This window comes from Lepidochelys olivacea (genome assembly GCF_965140295.1).
Source record: "Lepidochelys olivacea isolate rLepOli2 genome assembly, chromosome: 6".
NCBI classification, from domain to species: Eukaryota; Metazoa; Chordata; order Testudines; family Cheloniidae; genus Lepidochelys; species Lepidochelys olivacea.
The window spans coordinates 75,196,586-75,217,254 of NC_140416.1; the positions used below are offsets into that span (position 1 = coordinate 75,196,586).

General features: G+C 40.3%; 1 long non-coding RNA gene across 1 annotated transcript in view; it reads left to right on the forward strand.

Annotated features, from left to right (window-relative positions):
- LOC311522775 overlaps positions 1-15,527 on the forward strand; it is a 52,253-nt gene extending 36,726 nt beyond the window's left edge. The window contains exons 2-3 of the long non-coding RNA XR_014712180.1: positions 13,721-13,795; positions 15,346-15,527. This is a non-coding gene — a long non-coding RNA (uncharacterized lncRNA). The remainder of the gene's footprint in view (positions 1-13,720; positions 13,796-15,345) is intronic.
- Positions 15,528-20,669: the final 5,142 nt, after the last annotated feature.

Sequence of the window (20,669 nt, forward strand, 5' to 3'; positions counted from 1 at the left end):
TTGCAAGATGCCCCTATGTTTACTGGAACTAGCCATAGTGCTAGGCAAGGTTGAGTGGTCCATTCATTTGAGCTTTTGCTAATTGTATGATAAGATTTTAATTAGCTATCAACACACAGCTAATGGATTGCTCTGTGAAAACACTGTTTGAGCACTCTGACTACATTATTCTATGAATTTTGCTGTTTTTCCTCAAATAACTTGATAATTTTTTTTCATTATTTGACCTATTGTGTGGTCAGTAGAGAACTGTTCATCAAATAAATTTTTTGCTGAATGACAGCCATCTCTTCTTTTGGTCTTCATGGAAGAAATAACTTTTGAGGATCAGTTTCTGTATTAGGATATAGATGATTAATTTGGATATTTACAATGTAACACTTTAATTACTTTAATGATCCGAGGAATGGAAAACTTGTCTTATGAAAGGAGACTCAGGGAGCTTGGCTTGTTCAGCCTAACTAAAAGAAGGTTGAGGGGAGATATGATTGCTCTCTATAAATATATCAGAGGGATAAATACCAGAGAGGGAGAGGAATTATTTAAGCTCAGTACCAATGTGAACACAAGAACAAGTGGATATAAACTGGCCACTAGGAAATTTAGACTAGAAATTAGATGAAGGTTTTTAACCATCAGAGGAGTGAAGTTTTGGAATAGCCTTCCAAGGGGAGCAGTGGGGGCAAAAGATCTATCTGGCTTTAAGATTAAACTCGATAAGTTTAGGGAGGAGATGGTATGATGGAATAACATGGTTTTGGTAATTAAATATTCATAAATAGGCCCAATGGCCTGTGATGGGCTATTAGATGGGGTGAGATCTGAGTTACTACAGAAAATTCTTTCCTGGGTATCTGGCTGATGAATCTTGCCCATATGCTCAGGGTTTAGCTGATCGCCATATTTGGGGTCGGGAAGGAATTTTCCTCCAGGGCAGATTGGAAGAGGCTCTGGAGGTTTTTCGCCTTCCTCTGTAGCATGGGGCACGGGTCACTTCCTGGAGGATTCTCTGCTCCTTGAAGTCTTTAAACTACGATTTGAGGACTTCAATAGCACAGATATAGGTGTGAGGTTTTTTTTTGTAGCAGTGTTGGGTGAAATTCTGTGGCCTGCGTTGTGCAGGAGGTCAGACTAGATGATCATAATGGTCCCTTCTGTCCTAAATATCTATGAATCCAGGAATTATTTAAATGTATTCTAATTAGCTGTCTAACTCAGACACACGGACAGAAACGCAAGAATGGAAAGGCATTGTTTTAATATTTATGTGAAACACATTTTATATTAAGAGTAGCAAATATGAATATTTGCTAATTCTGCAGACACTTACACCTGGGTGGATATTGACTTCGTTTGGGTTGTATGGCTGTATCTTATGACAGATTTTGTTCCCATGGCTTTATCTGCTTTTACATAAAATTGCCAGGTAATTCTGATAGTAAAATCCACTAGTGGAACAATGCATATATCTATATGAATGTATATGATTAAAGTATTTCAAGATAGGATGTAATTATTAAATACGCACTGTGGTCTGGCAAAAACTGGTACCAGATGTTATGCACAGCAAAATATGTTTGCTATATACCTGTGGGTCTTGAAGTAAAGTATTACCTTTCTAACATCTGGTATATTTCAGAACATCTGAAAGTTGCACACAATGGACAGATATTATCTGATTACTGGATGCTATGTTAAGTAGATTTCAGCTGAACTGTTACAGTGGGAATGATAAGTGACATGAAAAAATGAAGAGCATCTATAATGTACAAGAGATACTAATTACATCAAATTATTTTGATTAATTTGTAGATTGGTAGCCATGCAAAACAAGCTTGCTTAAAATAGTTACAAATGTTATAAATAATTTATTCTCTAGTTTTTGTTGCTAGACAAAAAATACACTGAGATTCCACTAAAATGTGTTGACATGTTGGCTTGTATAAAATAATAAATACTTCTGTACTGTTTCTTTAGGGAGCTGTCATTAAAAAACCTCTCTCTCTCTCTCTCTAAATATGCTGATAGATAATTTGGTTAAACTGACATGTACAACATTAAGATCCCCAGTCCTGCAGAAATGTAAAGTTGTGTGTAACTCTATGCACATGAATAGTCCCATTTGTAAATGAGCCTACTTGTGTGCATAAAGTTATGCACATACTTAGATGTTTAAAGAATCAGGTGTAAGTGGCCATTCTGCAAAATGCTGAGTACCCTGTGCAAGGTGTTTAGAACCCCCAAATCCCATTACTGACAGTGATTATCTTCACTAATAATTGGGGAAACTCACCTTTTTGCTGGTTTGAATCCTTGATAATTTAGAAATCTCTTCCCATTGTTGTAGATGGATTAATAGCTGGAAATGCTCCCAACTGTTAATTAAGATTGCCAATTTATTTCCATTATAAACCCTTTTTTACCATCACACATAATTTACCCGAATTTTTACCTCAGATCAAACATCTGCCTGAAGATGATTTTATTTTATTTGGGGTTTGACAAAATAGTTTGAGGCAATTTTCAGAATGAGGACAGTGGGGGAAAAATACACTTTCCCTATTATATATCTATATAGATAGTGACCTTTGCTTGACCAGCTGTACAGTGGAGACAGCTTAAGGAAATAAAGTGTTATTTGGCAGGGAGGGAGAGGCTTTATTGCTGAGAGGTGTCTTTTAGTGTTCTGATGAAAATTAGTTGAGATTAGTCTGAGTTATTAAGCTTTGAAAATCACACTGTGCACATGTGATAAAGACCTGAAAGCAAAACACTTGAACATGTGCTCAAAGTTAAGCTAATACTTAAATGTCTTCCTGAATAGGAATGATTTTCTGAAATAGGGACATGGCTAAATACTTCACTGTATCAGCACCTAAGTATTTGCCTGATCAAATCAAATCCTTAAGTACGTGCATATCTTTTCTCATGTGAATAGAGTAATTGGAGCAGGGAAGTGGAGCTAGTCAAGTTTTCATTTGAATATTTTATTTGGAAGAAAATTTTTATTTTGTCCAAATGGACAAAGGAAATGTTAGTTTGCAAAGAAAATAAATCAGTTTTTCTGTCAGAAATCTAAAACCTGAAAACTGATTTTTTTTATTTTCAACAACAGAAAATAAGAATATTTGGGGGAAAAAATATTTTTCAGCAACCAACACTTTTGCCTGACCAGCCAATTGTTTTCAGTTACCAAAACCTATAATAATAATATGATGAACCCTCCCAAATCTGTATAGAAAATTTTCAAAATTAATAATTTTCTTTTTCTGCACAATTTGCCCCCTTTTCAGCATCAGGCTCTAAAATTTTGACAATAGCAGTATTTTTAAGAACCATCTACCAGTACTTGCAAGGAAGGTAGAACACCTCTAACTAAACTGCCCCTCTCAATTGCACACTAAAGTTTCAATTCATAAAAGCACTTAAGCATATGCTTAAATGCTGTACTGTCTAAGGCTGCTTTTCTGATTTAGACCCAGGAGGCACTGCTCTGCTCATTCACTGTAATCTTCTACGATGGCCACTGACTGAAGCAAAAGCAAGAGGCTAATCTGGATGATTGGCTGCCTATGAAAACCAGTATTTTTTTTTAATATCAGGTGAAAGTTGGTAGCAGGAATTTATTACCTGCATCCCTCTAGTCTTTATATACCCTCTGAAATTCAGTCTGTAGAATTCTGTTGTTGCTGCTACATTTTTGTAGTTGAAATCAAGAGAGTTTACTTTGGAGTTTGGAGTACTGTACTGCTGAACTCAGCTATTGAAATTCTAGTCTTGTTTCATTTTAATGTAAAACCAGTGGGACTGACATGAACATTTTCTGTCCTTCATCGCAGCTAGGGAGAATAGCCATTGTCAGGTGCAGTACGCTGTCAGGCTGGAAAGCTGCTGTTCTGCTGAAAAAAGTTGGTGATCCAACCCAGTGATGCCTTGGGCTAACAGGCAAAAATGCTGCCTAGTTGCATCACTCCTTTCTGAGTCTTTTAAAGAAGCCCAAATTTAAAGCATCACTTAGTTGATATCAAGCAAGTCTACATAAGTAATTAAAAAGTGGGGAGTCAGAAACAGGGAAGAGGTAGGTCACTAGAATGAAATTCGTATTCTTTCTGAATATGCAGCAGACGCATGCCAATATATACACGCTATTGCTAATTGTTGTAGGACTTACATCATATGCACTTAATTTCCTCATGCTAAAGTAAATAAAGATTGTACTCTGCCATGCACACATCTATTATATAACTATACATTCATGTACATATGTGACATTTGTGCCGTTCATAGAATAATACCACAAAAATAGTAGGAGGGTATGATTAGTCACATATTAGATAGTGATAAGCATATGTAATAAAGTAGGGTTCATAAAGATAACACACTAGTAATATTAATAGCACTTTGCAGTTCTATAGCACCATCTGTGAGAGAATCTTGACGTGCTTTACAAGGAATAAAATTTAAGGCCAGAAAGGACCACCAGATCATATAGTCTTCCCACCTATATATCACAAGCCATTAAACACTACCCAGCCTCCCCCACACCAAGCACCTCAGTCAGAATTAGACCAAAGTATTGCAGCCCTGAGAAGATTAAATTGTTGTGTCACAGGCAGGGAAGAGGAGGGACTGAGGTGCACCAAGGCCCCTGCAATAACAGGGAATTGTTTCGATAAGATATACCAGACGATCCTAGCAAGTGACCAGTGCCCCATACTGTAGAGAAAAGCAAAATCCTCTCAAGGTCCCTTAACATTAGTGAACAAAGTGTCTCACCACCCCATAGTGCAGTTATATTACTAGTATCATTTAGAAACATTTCAGAGGTTCCCAGAACCCAAACACTGTCCTCCTTAGTAATTCTGGGGAAGCAATGTGGTCTAGTGGCTAGAGCACTAGACTGGAACGCAAGAGATCTGGGTTCTATTTTGAGCTCTGCTGCTATCCTGCTGGGTGACCTGAGGCAAGTCAGTACCCTTCTCTGTGCCTCAGTTTCCACAGCTGTAAACTGGGGATAATGATATTGCCTGCCAGTGTAAAGCACGTTGGTACCTACTGATGAAAAGCACTAGATAAGGGTATTATTAGGTTGCGTGTAACCCTCTATGTGGCTTTGAAGGGGTGAGGGAAAGCCAGAAGTTTCTATTTCTGACACTAGCCTGGGTTAGCAATATTCCATTTCCTGAGCAATGGAATTCACTAGTTTACTAAAAAGCAAACTTAGAAATCAGCTCAATCTTCTAGTGGCTTTTATCTTGGTAATGTACTATGAGGTGGGAAAGCTGTGCCTGAGAGAGATCCTGAGACATTCCTCCCAGGGGCAAATGGGGCTAATAGCAGAACATAAGGGTCATTGCAGATCCGGCTTCATTGTGACTTGTAATGTCTCAATGTTAAAACCGTCTCAGACGAGGCTGCCTGGTGCTCTCCAACTTCCAAGGTCACAGCTTGTCTGAAGATGTTCAAAAGGGGCCAGAGTGTAATGAGAGAAAACAGTGCTGGCTTATAATCATAAGGGGATATGAAAGCTCTCCCTCTGCACTTGGTCTGCCTTCTCTGGTCACAGGGATATGGCTACACTGAAGCTGGGAGCATGACTCCCAGGGTACATGTACACCTGAAGCTGGGGGTGTAATTCCCAGGAGGAGGCGATATGATTGTGCTAGTTCTCATTGAGCTAGCACACTAAAAATAGAATGTATCCATTGCAGTGCAAGTGGTGAGATGGGCCAGTTGCCCCCATAATATGCCCATCCAAGTCCTTAGGCCAGTGTTTCCCAAACTTGGGATGCCGCTTGTTCAGGGAAAGCCCCTGGCGGGCTGGGCCAGTTTGTTTACCTGCCACATCCACAGGTTCGGCTGATCGTGGCTCCCACTGGCTGCGGTTCACCGCTGCAGGCCAATGGGGGCTGAGGGAAGTGGCACGGGCCGAGGGATGTACTGGCCGCTGCTAGAGTGGCTAGCCCATCCCACTGCTCACACTGCAGTGGCTATGCTCTGGTTGTAGCATGCTACCTCAATCAGCACTAGTGCGCGTATGTCTCCTTGTGTTGGGAATCATACCCCAAACTCCAAGTTATATATTCCTCCAGCCTCAATAGACAGACACATGCTAGCTAGCTTGCTAAAAATAGCAGTGTGGACTTTGCGGCATGGACTATCTGCCCAAGTAAGGTTCCTCCCCCACTCTGAACTCTAGGGTACAGATGTGGGGACCTGCATGAAAAACCTCCTAAGCTTATCTTTACCAGCTTAGGTCAAAACTTCCCCAAGGTAAAAAATATTCCACCCGTTGTCCTTGGACTGGCCGCTACCACCACCAAACTAATACTGGTTACTGGGGAAGAGCTGTTTGGACGCGTCCTTCCCCCCAAAATACTTCCCAAAACCTTGCACCCCACTTCCTGGACAAGGTTTGGTAAAAAGCCTCACCAATTTGCCTAGGTGACTACAGACCCAGACCCTTGGATCTTAAGAACAATGAACAATCCTCCCAACACTTGCACCCCCCCTTTCCTGGGAAATGTTGGAATAAAAGCCTCACCAATTTGCATAGGTGACCACAGACCCAAACCCTTGGATCTGAGAACAATGAAAAAGCATTCAGTTTTCTTACAAGAAGACTTTTAATAAAAATAGAAGTAAATAGAAATAAAGAAATCCCCCCTGTAAAATCAGGATGGTAGATATCTTACAGGGTAATTAGATTCAAAAACATAGAGAACCCCTCTAGGCAAAACCTTAAGTTACCTAAAAGATACACAGACAGAAATAGTTATTCTATTCAGCACAATTCTTTTCTCAGCCATTTAAAGAAATCATAATCTAACACATACCTAGCTAGATTACTTACTAAAAGTTCTAAGACTCCATTCCTGGTCTATCCCCGGTAAAGACCAGCATATAGACAGACCCTTTGTTTCTCTCCCTCCTCCCAGCTTTTGAAAGTATCTTGTCTCCTCATTGGTCATTTTGGTCAGGTGCCAGCGAGGTTACCTTTAGCTTCTTAACCCTTTACAGGTGAGAGGAGCTTTCCCCTGGCCAGGAGGGATTTCAAAGGGGTTTACCCTTTCCTTTATATTTATGACACCACCTGACCCCATAGATCTGATCTTGGGTGGGTAATCCACGTGACTGCCCATGCCACTATGCCCACAATGCTATTTTTAGTGTGTTAACTGAAGCAGCACCAGCGTGTGTCTGATTACCTGGGCTGGGAGGCAAGTGCAGACATATCCTAGGATGTAGTACTTCACTGCTTAGCAAATACACTTAAGGAGGAAAGGGTATGGTAGGCCCAATTTGGAATGTTAGAGTCTCCCACATCTTCCGTGTCTGGAAAAAGAAACTGTATATTGTGATTTCAGACTTTTCTACTGAAAAGAAATAATCCAGTGGTTCTGTGGATTGCTAATATTTTCTGACACAAGAGCACATGTACTGGGAAAAAGGTCCTATCTCATCCATTAAATAAAGGACTTAAAAATATTCTGAATTATGAGTACACTAGTGTAGGTCACAGAAATGCTGGTTCTTTGTAAGTAATATAGCAAGAATAATTGCAGAGTTAGGGTTTCAGTAGGAAATGACAAAATTTCAGCATGTTCTAAGATGCTTTAACATGTTGGTCATCTTTTTAATTAGTGAATAGTTGTATTAGATTTTCAGAGAATGCAGGGTTCATTTGCAAGTGATATCACTGTGTTTATGGCCAAGACCAAATAACAAAAACACTGATAATAAGTCATATAAAAACATAAAGTAAAAGTAAAACAGCTCCACACAAGATTATTCAAAAGGCTTTTATTTAACAGACAAAGCACTAAAATATAAGGAAAGATTAAGATAAACTTAGCATGTACACATGTCATTTAATAATGGCATTTGAACTTAATATAAGACAAAAGCAGATTTTTCTTGATTTACTATCTTTCCTTGTATGATAATGAAACCTAACGTTAAAAAAAGACCTGCATTCCCCCATTTGGGGCATATTCTGAAAATTGGAGAGGAAACTCCATGAGCTAAAACTTGTAGAGTTTCCTTTGAATTCTTTGGGTAGGGGAGTACAGGTTTGGTGTCTTTTCCCTACTCCCTTGTAGAAAAAGCCACTGATCCTCCCAGATCTGTGTAGATTTGGGGGGAATCTGTTCTGCTGCCTAACCCTTATCATCTCCTGCCTGCCCACAGAGGGCACAGCTGCTGCAGGAGATATATTTGTGATGGGTTGGGTCACAGAGACACCCTTGGGACTGCCAAGGGTGCTGAGACTACCTCTAAGCCCATTTTCCCTGGGAGCTTGGGACTTCAGTACTCCATCTAGTTGAGCCAGACATGCTAATCTGCTACAAACACAGACCTAGGTCTGAACCACATCCCCCAAAAGCTGCAGGCTAAACTGAAAACAGCTTAAGAAGTGGTCCTGTCTCCAGCCCCCAGATACCCAGCTCCCAATGAGGCCCAAACCCCAAATAAATCCATTTTACTCTGTATAAAGCTTATACAGGGTAAACTCATAAATTGTTCACCCTCTATAACACTGATAGAGAGATATGCACAGCTGTTTGCTCCCCGGGTATTAATTACGTGCTCTAGGTTAATTAATAAGCAAAAAGTGATTTTATTAAATATAAGAAGTAGGATTTAAGTGGTTCCAAGTAATAACAGACAGAACAAAGTAAATTACCAAGCAAAATAAAACAAAAACACACAAGTCTAAGCCTAATACAGTAGGAAACTAAATGCAGGTATCTGTGGCTGCCTCTGGAACTACCATCAGCGATGTCTACACTACAAAGCCTATATTGAAATAGCCCCCAGTACAAAAGGGGTTCTGCCAGTATAGCTGCATCACCTCCCTGAATGAGGTTAACAAAGCTAAGAGAAGCACGCTTCTAATGGTATAGTTGTGTCTACACTGAGGGTTTTGTCGGTATAGCTGTCAGCTAGCGGATGTGATTTGCTGCCATAACTTTATAGTGTAAACTAAGTCTCAGAGTGTGTGTCTACCCAGCAACTAGACACTGGGGACTAGCCCATGCCAGCTGACTCGGGCTTGTGGAGCTTGGGCTTCAGGGATGTTTCAGTGCTGGGCACTTCTGGACCCTGCAATATGGAAGCCCAGAAGTCTACAAAGCAATGAAACAGCCTCGCAGCCCAAGTCCCGCAAGCCTGAGTCAGCTGGCACAGGCCAGCTGTGGGTTTTTCTTTGCTGTGTAGAAATACCCAGAGCACAGAGTTTAATTATGCTTCAAGCTGTAATATTTTTGCTGCTTCCCCCACACAGGAGTGAAGGTGGGGAAGGAGAATCTGGAGGAACTCAAGTGGCTTCTCTGCATCACCTCCTTGCATCCCATCCCCGCCCCCCTCAAACTTTCCAATGTCAAACCATAAAAACAGGAGCAGTTTATAATCATATGAGACTAGCTGAAATCAATGGTAGTCTTTCTATTGGCTGCAATGGCCTTGGAACAAAGAATACAGTGGCAAAGAATACACTGTTAAGAAAAGTGCTACTCAGTGGATGGTAAGAAATTAGAAAAAGTCCAAAGCCATGAAGTTCAGATTCAGACTGAAACATCACCAAAGGACAGAGGTTATGTGTTCTGGATCCTGGATTTCATCTCCATTGGCAAGCAGACTGGACCACTGGCTTGTGGCCATAGCTAAAAAGAACAAAGGAAAGAAAATGGGAAATCCTGAACATGAACATTTCCAGATCATCTTAAAAGTCAAAACAGGTTTTACACCTGAGTGGCCAAAAATTTACTTTAAAATAAAATGTTTATGAAAAGCAACAAGCATCTGGCTGTAGATAGTGCAAATTCCCCAATCACCCCTGTTTGTAAGTTTTAAAAAAGGAGGAAGTGTGTAAAAATACACTGTGTTTTAATGTAAATAAATAAATAAAACCTATCAAAATGAGAGACTAGATGGATTACAGTGGAATTTAATCAGAAAGCAAAGGGACAAGAAATATATAAAATCCAACCTCAGCATAGCAGGTGGTCTAGGGAAACAAGAGGGCAGCATAAGCTTCTTAACATCCCCAGATTATACAATAACACAATTTTTTTTTTAAATCGCTGATTCAGAAAATCGGGGGTATGTTGTCTCTTTCTATTTAAAATAATATTATTCAACAATTTAAACAATGGCTTTTTTAAAAAAAATCTGTTTTCAAGCCACAATGACAGAAGTAGATAAATTCAAATAATCAGCCAGCTGGTGTTCCCATTGCAGTCAATGGTAGTTTTGTTTGCATTATTGTCTTCAAAAGAGTAATATCTTTCACAGTAGCTATATATACGTCACCTGAGATGACATGATTTAAGCAGCGTCTGAGCAAAAATGAAATAATGGAATGTGCATTTAGATTGCAATTTTAGAAAAAAAACATAGATTGATAGCTACAACACTACTAAATCTGACAATATTTGTACTTTCATTGTTCCAGTTTCTGATTGTTTTGAAGTATGGAATGTAAACATAAATACATTTAAAGAATTATTTAAGCATTTTCTTTTGCCAAGACATTGCTTTGAATGACAGACTGTATGTGGAGCTCATAAATAGTACATGACAAATTTTAAACGGTGAAAACTCATACAGAAGAGCTAATTTGCAGCTAGGAGGGAAAACTAAATTATATGAGGTCCTTTCCTCTGGGAGTGGTGACACTTGTGCTGTGTTCAACCCAAAGAGAATATTGGAATACTTCTAATGAGAACCAGAAATTGTGTAATGTACCTGAGAATGAGAGTCAAGTATAGGTATGAAGAGTGTTTCTGCAAGAATTTGATCATGTACAACAGAAATATCCATGGATCTATATTCATATATCTGTTATATAAAAAATATAGTGAGCTATTAACCAGATATTCAAGTCCTGGTTAGCAAATGCAACAAATTTGCTAACACTAACTTGAAATCTCACTGCTGTTCATACACATTAGGCTCTTGAGGATGAGTTAGTCTAAAACAAAAAGGTGCAGTTTGCTTTTGGCTTGCCAGGCCCTGTCCAGTGCACACTACACAATTTATACAGGCTTCCTGGCCCCCAAACAAGGCTGAGAAGGCCATGTAAGGCTGTGCAGTGATCTGATCTAGTCAGAAAATAGGTCATCCCACTGCTCAAGGGCAAACCTCCGACACATCTGTCCACTCTCAGAAGTTGCAGAACAGCTCAGGAGGTGAACACACACAAACGATCTCTCTTACTCCTGAACTCTGTTCCAAGACCTACTGCTATGTGAATACAGATATTACTATGATAACTGTTGTGTGTAACTCCAACCATAATGGGCATCTGGTGGGTAATAAATGTGAGAAAAAGAGAGCTGGGACCTAGACCTGGTTTAAAAAAAAAACGCTCAAAGCTTTATTTGTGGAGAGAGACGGGATAATACTTTACAGTTACTAATTTATTTGATTAATTTTGCTTCTTTTTTCTCTTCATGAGTATAGCATGAGTTTCTTGGATTTATTTGTGTTTCAGAATATTCACCAAATAATCTGTCTGGATAATTTTTGGTCTTTAGATTCTTCATGCACAGTTCTATTCCCTGATGAGATGAGTGAAACTATGATTATTGGTGCAAACAATTTTGATTAAAATTTTAAATATGCATTGCACAAATATATTCCAGTATTCATGGCATATATTCCTGAGAGTAAATGTTCTTACTAGGTTATTTGTAGAAAGTGAAAACAAAAGGGGTACAAACACAGTCAAAGAAAAAATTTATAAAAATTCAAAACAATATTCATGGACATATTTCTGCAGTTTTACCCATATTTGTGATCATAGGGGTCTCTCCCACTTTGGATTACTAGATGACAATTGTTGTCATTTGTGCCCAGTTTGTTCATGGTTTGGGATCACAGAAATCTTGTGCTATTATGATCAGTGCGTTTCACTGCATTGCTGCAGCAAACATCAATAAAATGGGATATTGTGGTTATTCTTGTACCACAGAGCTCTGTATTATTCAGACTTTTTTTATACAAGGTAAATTAATGAGTAGGTGGTTGAGAGGTTAGGTTTGTAAAGATAAGCGTCATCTGTCACTTTTGGACTAAAAATGTGGAGATGTAGAGGTACATTTTTGAAGCTAATGGAGTTGACATATTTAAGCCACAGCTGAATTTAGTACTTGGTCCAGATCCTTAGCTGGTGCAAATCCACATAGCTCCATTGACGTGACTATTTGATTTTAAATTATGTACAACAAAATGAACATTAAGGTTGCAAAGTCAAGCACTTAAAAATTAGAAAAATGCAAGAATTAAGGTTGCCCATGCAGCCTTAATTTGACCAGTCTTTAATTTAGGTCTGTAGTTATGGTACAGTCTTTAATTACATGATCACATATTATTTTTTTCCACAAAGCCCCTGGCTCATTCAGTGCATTGGCTGGACGATGCTCAGTGAATAAGGAGCAATTCAATATTTCTTTTTGTTCTCATAATTCAGTGTGTGATCCCAGGCCTTATTTAATTCATACCATCCAAACCATCCAACAAACACAAAATTATAAATTACTCATGGGCTCTTCCTGTAGAATCTAAGTGCCTCACAAACATCAGTGAATTTATCTTCACAACAGACTCTGAGGTGAGATGGTATTATTGGTTCTGGTTTACAGATGGGGAATTGAGGTCGAGAGAGATTAAAGTAAACATTGTCAAGTGTCCACTAATTTTGGGTGCCTATCTTGAGATGCATTAGGGCCTTATTTTTCAGAGTAGTTAGCACTTTATATGTTGAGAGCACAGCTCCAATCAATTTCAATTGCAGTTGTGAGTGCTTAGCACTTCTACCAATAAGGTCGCTGTTGTCTCAATTTGGGCACACAGAAAACGAGGGACATGCAGTGGCCACTTTTGGTAAAATTGGCTTAAGTTTAACCATTTTAACCAGTAATTCCATCATGTGGAAGTGAACCCCACATAGGTCATCTACGGGTTTGGAATTATTGAAACCACAGCACAATTCACGTGAGCTAATAGAATAACTGGTTACTGGTAGTAGGCTATTATCCTCTGTATGGGTTAGCCACTAGAGGGAGCTGAAACTAACACACTTTGCTGGAGAGTTCACAGATATTTCCTAGACAGCAGAAGAATGGTGGAACTCAGGAATCCTAGATTTTGCTCCAGGTTCTGGAGGGGAATATTATCTAATGGTTAAAGATCCTTCTGCTATGGTCCATGCCAGCCCACCCCTTTCTGCTCTGTCATCTAGCATGTCTTTCTGTCTTTCTTGCCCCTACGTCTATCCTCACCTTCTCCTTCAGGGAAGAAAAGTGGCCTTATTGATTAATTAGGGGACAATGCACCATGCATTAAGGATACGATGGAAGTATGAAGGTATTCTCAGAGAAGCAAATAATAGATGTCTGAGCCCGGCACCATTGGCAGAAGGATGGAATAAGAGACGAAAGTATAAAAAAGAATTGTGCAAGGCCTTGAAGGTGAGGATAAGAATTTGATGCAGTAGAAAATGGGGAATCACTGGAGAATTTATAAAGGGTGTGATGTTGCCAGAGCAACATTTGGAAAATGATCTTAGCAGCTGGGTATTGGGTGCTGCCACTGATATGATTTTGCTTGTTTTGAAGTAGCCAGTTTTTAATGTTCCATCGAGTTTATAGGAAGCCACACGGACTGAAAGAATTTCTTGCTGTTCTGGTTCTAACAATCCCTTTGCTTCTCCTAGAGATGAGAATGATCTATCTACTAACAAGACCCAAAGCTGTCATAACCTTCATCAGCTGGAAGAAGTACGTAGCAGGTACTTCAGAATACTTTCATCTCTGTGTGTGTGTGTATTATATATAAACATATACATTGATGTAGAGAGTATGTATCTAGAACTACTTTGTGCTAAAACTAGAATCAGAGACCATGAGACCAAAGCTGATTTGATGAGAAGTGACAAAATTACAAACTTTTTTATCATCAGCTATCTTGAGAAGAATGTATTATGGCAGGAGAGCTGAAATAAGACATTTTCCTCATTATTTCATCACCCTGTGAACCTCCTTTTCAATCACATGCAGCAAGAGTTCTAAGGGGAGGGATCTTTTGCATGCTGCTAGTGACACTTACAAATGTTATATGTTAGTATGAGGTGCAGCTGTTCCCAAAGTCAATGAGATTAGATCATTTATGTGCCATCTTCCCTTGTGCTGTTGTACCAGTTAATACAACACATAGCTAGGACAAGGTGGAGAAATCCATGTCTTGCTGTAATACAGTAAATACATTTTTTCTTAGCAGTGGATAAAGGGAAAGTCTCTACTGTCACATCTGCTCAAGCTTATTTATAAAAAGTGATGTAACTTGAGGTCTGCTGTAGTCTGAACTATTTAATGATGCTCATCAAGATGCTTGTATTCTCTCTAAAGTACCTGACTTCAGATCTGGATTTCTATTTTAGTGTTAGATGATGGATCTCCAAAAGGCAACATGGTTTGAGCCAGTCTTAGCAGGAATGGTTGTATGAGTTTTGAGGAAATATGAATCAACCTGAACTTTTGTTCCAAACACTAATCAAACTTTTTTTGAGATTCTAAAGAGTTTAAATACATTTTCTCCTCAATTATTTTGTGCACATATGTACTTCCATGTCTGTCAGAAACAGAAAAGCTGAAATACTGTAAATAAAGGAGATCTGCCTTTAATTCCTGGCTCTGCCACAGGACTTCCTATGTGAACCTGGGCATGTCAACTAATGTAATTCAATAGAACTTTATTGTCATGACAATCTAGTTAAGTGCTGCCAAAGAGTAACAGTGACACTCATTGGCTACCTGTCTGATATTCACCCAGGATAAGACTATATACTGCATCTGAGATTTTAGCCGCTATGTACATTTGTCATTACTGTCCACCCCAGACCAGTGCAACACTGCTACATAATCTCTGTGCCTCATTTCCACATCTATTTACTTCTTGTCTCCCACATATTGTTTGTCTTATATATTTAGACCGTAAGTTTGTTGATGCAAGGACTGTCCCTTACTGTTGGTTTGTACAAATGCCTAGTACAATGGTCACCTGATCTTGACTGGGGCCTTTTGGCTCTGCTGTAATTCAGGGTACATCTACACTTGGATCCAGCTCAAGGAGACTTGTTTGCGCTGCTCTCATTGAACTAAAGCACTAAAAATAAAGTATAGTCATGGCAGCACAAGAAGCAGGAGAGCCTATCTAAGATCATAAGCATGTAGCTGGGGTGGCTAGCCCTTCTTGCCCAGCTTGAAGACTAGATATTACCCACCAATAATAAATAATAATAATAATTGTTTTTTCTTTCTTTTGCACTTTCTGGTATCTCAGATGCAGGGGAGCTGAATATTGTGAAAAGAAGTTCTTGGGAGATTTCCTGCCTGACCAAGTGGAAAGAGTGTCAGAAAATCTTATAAGAAAGCCTAGTCCAAAACATTCATTTTGTCTACTATGTGAAGATAACTTAAGTGAAGGTTGCAAGGCGTTCCACACCCTAGCTGAAATAACTCCTTCTCTGATGTGGAGCAGATAGAAAGTGAATTCCTGGTCCTACTGAAGTCAGTGGGAGTTTTGCCACTGATTTCAATAAGGCCGGGATTTTACTCAGAGTTATGCTGAAAGCATATTTGTTAATGGAACGCTCTTAATGCAAATGCTGTATCTGAGAACTTTATGTGGATTTTGGCTGATCTCTGCAGGATTGTATAGCCTCTCACACCCTCCGCCTCTCAGCATTTCATGTTATTACAAAGAAACTACAAGGTCACAGACTCACACTCTGAAATAGAGAAAGATAATAACCGCTTACTAATTTAACTCTAAAATATAGCTGAAAAATGATGAGGCTTTTAAAGTTTCAGAATGTAGAGATGAGCCAAATGATGATACCTTTTTTCCTGTAGTTTGTTGCGAGCTCTATATGTGAGAGAAGAAAACAGACAAGAATTTGGCATTTTTAAAAAAACAGTCAAATTTAGTCTCAAAAACTTTTTCCAATGAACTATTTTGCATTGCCCTATATTCAACATCTTCAAATATGCTCCAGATTTTTTATCTCCTTTTTTCTCACCCCTCTAATCAACATCTTTGTCCAACCCTAGCAATCTCCCACCCAGAATACTGCTACCTCCTACTCTCTGCCCTACCTGACAGGTAGCTAGGACTTGTACTTCTTCAGTCTACCCAAAATGTTGCTGCTAAACTAATTTTCCTCTGTTGCTGCTCTGATTGTATCACTCTGCTATTCAGGCATCACTGATTTTGCAATTCTTCCTTCTTCCAATTCACACCCTTTGTCCTCTTCTTCAAGGTTTTGTACAACTCTGTCCATGGCTTCACTCATCTTTCAGCTCCTACCATTTCAGCCCCAACCATCAACTCCATTTCCCTTCATGTTCTCTTTGTATTATTTTTCCACAAGTATCTGCACACTTTCTCTCACACTTCCCCCTATGCCTGGATTAACTTTCCTGCTGCAGTACACTAAGCAATCTGCCTCAGCTCCTTCAAGTCCCTCTTCAAATCCTATTCTTTTGACCAAATTTCAGTTTTGATCTGGACTCCTGACAACTTTAGAGCGGGAGAAGAAGAGAAAGCATGGGACAGAGGGAAACAGGGCATACACCACAAAAACCAGAAAACTGTTGACATTGTTTTACGTAAACCTCCTGATTGAAGGGCAGCGGGCTGTATTATTGGGAGTTTGGAATTTATCTGTGACATTACACCCACTATTCTTCATAGAAATATTGTTATGATATGAATATGGCATAACTAAGAGGTTTTATGCAAGATGGGTCATGTAAGGTATCACTGAAAAGTTTATGATTTACTGAATGTGTTTATCCAATTTGTATGCATGTATCATTTCTGTACCTTAAGAGGGGAAATACAGGTGCAGTTGAACTGTGACAGCTGCATTTTAAGCTGCTGGGGGGAGGCAGGGAAGGTTCTAGGAAATGCATGTATGTTATACACAAGGACAAATATACTCAAGGGACTGCTCCCACATTACCATGACTGATATAGAACCTGTGTTCCATGGAGTTCTGTGGAATGCAGGCCTAAGCAGCCCCTGCATTCTTTTACAAGGTACAGTTTGTGCATTCATCATGATGGCCCATCTCCATCACTGGCTGATGTGGAGGGGAAATGGGGCCATGGCCATATCCCTCCTCCTTTGGAGAGTTTCAACCACACAAAAGGAAAAACAAGAAGTGTTTTAAGTGTCTTGACAATTTATTTGGTTTTCAGTGTAGTTATAAACTGCTACTAAGGGGCTAGTGGCATTATGACATCAGAAGGAAATCACCCTATATCAGACGCTTGAGTTTAGTTCAGTTACAGTCTAAAATCCTATAGATTAAAATACTGTTGTCTTGGGTTTCTCACGTCTAAAAATGTCACATTTCTTGAAGATGCAGATAGGCACCTAGTGGTATTTTCAAAATGCCTACGTACCTGGCTCCCATTGATTTCATTGATTGATTTCAGTGGAAGTCAGGCACTTATGTTTAGGTGCCTAAATACCTTTAAAAGATTCCTGATCCTAAGTACCTAAGTTATGTTAAAAATGAGACTTAGGCTTCCATGTCACATATAGCTACTTTTGAATATTTTATCCATAGTCCTTGCATTTCTACTTAGAAAAACATGGTGTCATGGTTTCTGGGCAAGCTACCCATTTTCCAGTACCCTCAGTGCACCCCTTTCAAGTGGCAGGTCTGTGCCTCCACTTCTCTTTGGGGTGGGATTCCATAATCCAACTCTTTTTCCAACTGGTTCTCCAGGTTATGCCTTCCTGGGTACCAGCTGTGCTACCCAACTGCAGTTGGCCCCTGCTGGAGTACTCCTTCAGGTCAGTAGCAGTAGGTAGTGTCACAGATACAGGTCTCCAAAACTAAGTGCAATTTATTTTTTCCAGATGGTAGACAGAGCTTAGAGAAGTAGTTTTTAAAAATAACAGAGACCTACACACAAAGTGTCTTACCTACACTTGGCAGTCTCTTTAAGTCCTGAGGTGGACACACATGGTTTAGAGTATTATTATTTACAATATAAAGCCTGCTAAACCTACATGTTATTAAGATGAATCTTTTCATGGATATCTCTGAACCCTGTTGTGTCATTTATTGGAAATGTTTTGGTGCAATCATCTCTATTTCCTTCTTGTTTAATTCCATGTCAGCCAATGTCAGGGGGAAAGAATTGCATTTTGACAGGCCTTCTTCTTGATTAGGCTTTGGCACAGAACTCATCCTTTTCTGGCATTTGGTCTGTCACTTTGTAAGGCTTTCTTGTTCTGGCTGAAGAGCCTATGTTATTTTTTCTCTCAGCCTATGAGAGCTTGGCTGTTGAGGGCTGATAGCTTCACCAGTATGTTGAGGCAACTAAATGTTTCACTGGCCCTAATGATTATTTACTTGTTTTTCATAATGTACCAAAACTTAGCTTCCACATGAACAGCTGTTAGAATTGCATAGACAACAATTATTTGTAGTGGACGGAGATGCTAATACAATACAAAATACTAGCAAATTGGCAGTTCCTTGAAGTACATATTAATTCCACTATTTATGCTGTGGCAAAAAAAAAAGAAAATCACTCCAGGCATACAAGATTCATAGATTCCATTGTGCTCAATGTATTAATGATGGAACTTTATTGGAAATGAGGAAAACTGATTTTGAATGGTTCTAGTCCTAATTTGCTGACAATCAGATTATCATAACTCTTGCACTGGTGCTTGGAGAAGAATGAAGAGCAAGCAAGGAGCCTTATGGAATAGTTGCAAGGGTCTGGCACAGTTGCAGTCCCTCTTCTTGGGCGAGCCACATGGACAGCTCCTGTGGTGCACTTCCAGGGATGCAGAGTGGCCTAAAATGAGCAGGGCTGTTCCCCATCAACCTGAGGAGCAGATTAGTCAGACTTCAACTAGCAGGGTGTTTTGCCTGCTCAGTCTCCATGTGCACCAGGCTGCTCAGGGAGGGATTGTACCCCATTGAGTTGCTTATACCTTTGCCAAACTTTAACCATTCTTCCTGAACTTTCCTGTGTGGGTGTCTGCCTAAGGCTGATTGTTTTTGGAAAGTTTCAGCAAAAATGCTCCGCTGTTTCCAAGAACAAGATTAAGGAATAGCAGGTTGTGTTACAACCATTTTGCTGAGAAGCACCTACACCCCCATGCTTTGGAGCAGGGTCTTGATATTTAGCAGGTGGTTTGCTGTGGAGTCAGGGATTAATCTTTTACAGTTTCCGTGAAAAAAACACCAACATTTGGCCAGTGTATAAGATCTTGAAAAAATCTCATGTTACACATGTTCAGTAGAGACTTTTTAAAGTTTGGTGAGCCAGGAGGCAGGGCTGAGGAACTGGAGTGGGATGGGGGAAGAGACAGGATTATGACATACATTGGCTGGAAGGGACGGGGCAGAAGGCATTAGGTTTGGGATGAATGGGCAGAAAAGACTGTGATCACTCAAGCACACTGTACTCTAGAACCTGGAATGGAACCCAAGATTTCTGAGTCTCAGCATTCTGTCAGCAAATAGCTGTGATGCCGACTGACAAAGAATAGTTCATCTCCCTCTAGTGGCTGGTTCACATAAAGGATGACACTCTACTACTGTATTGTCTATCCACCATCTCCCGTGGCAGTGCTCTGCTGACCAAAAGGTTCTAGCCCTGCTGATGCCCATGTGGTTGTTACTATGCTGCCACTTGATGGATTTTCGGTTTGATTTTTTTTTAAAGTAGGAAATTCCAAACACACACACAGAAAACAAGCTAAAAATCATGAAGGTTGCAAAAGCAAACATGCAAAAGTTAGGAAATGTCAGAATTAAGCTTGCCTGTGAAACCTTAATTCAGCCCCCTTGTGCATATACATTATGATACACTCTTTAATTACAAGATCACGTACTGTTTTTTCCATGGGACCCCTGCCTCAGTTAGTACACAGTGTGGACTGCACTCTAGGGATGAAGCGGGAGCGTGCAGTAGAGGAGACTGTTGTCTGTAAGATCCCTGCTGGAGAAGTTAGAACATGTACAGCAAATGGGGCAGGTAGGGTTGCCAACTTTCTACTCTCACAAAACCGAACACCCTTGCTCTGCCTCTTGCCCCACCCCCTCCTGCAAGGCCCTGCCCGTGCTCCGTTCCTTCTCTGAGGCCCTGTTCCTCGCTTGCTCTCCCCACCCTCATTCACTCGCTCATTTTCACCAGGCTGGCTCAGGAGGCTGGGGTGCATGTGAGGGCTCCAGGGTGGAGCCAGAAATGAGGAGTTCAGAGTGTGGGAGGGGGCTCCAGGCTGAGGCAGTGGGTTGGGATGCAAGAAGGGGTGAGGGCTCCGGCTGGGGGTTCAGTCTCTGGGATGGGGGGTTTGCAGTGCAGGAGGGGGATCGGGGCTGTGCAGGGGGTTGGGGCACGGGGGGTTCAGGGGTGCAGGCTTCGGGCAACACTTATCTCAAGCAGCTCCTGAAAGCAGTGGCATGTCCTCGCTCCGTCTTCTATGTGGAGGTGCAGCCAGGCGGCTCTGTGTGCTGCCCCATCCGCAGGTGCCACCCCTGGAGCTCCCATTGGCTGTGGTTCCCAGCCAATGGGAGCTGCGGGGTGGTGCTTGGGGTGGGGACAGAGTGTGGAGCCCCCTGGCTGTC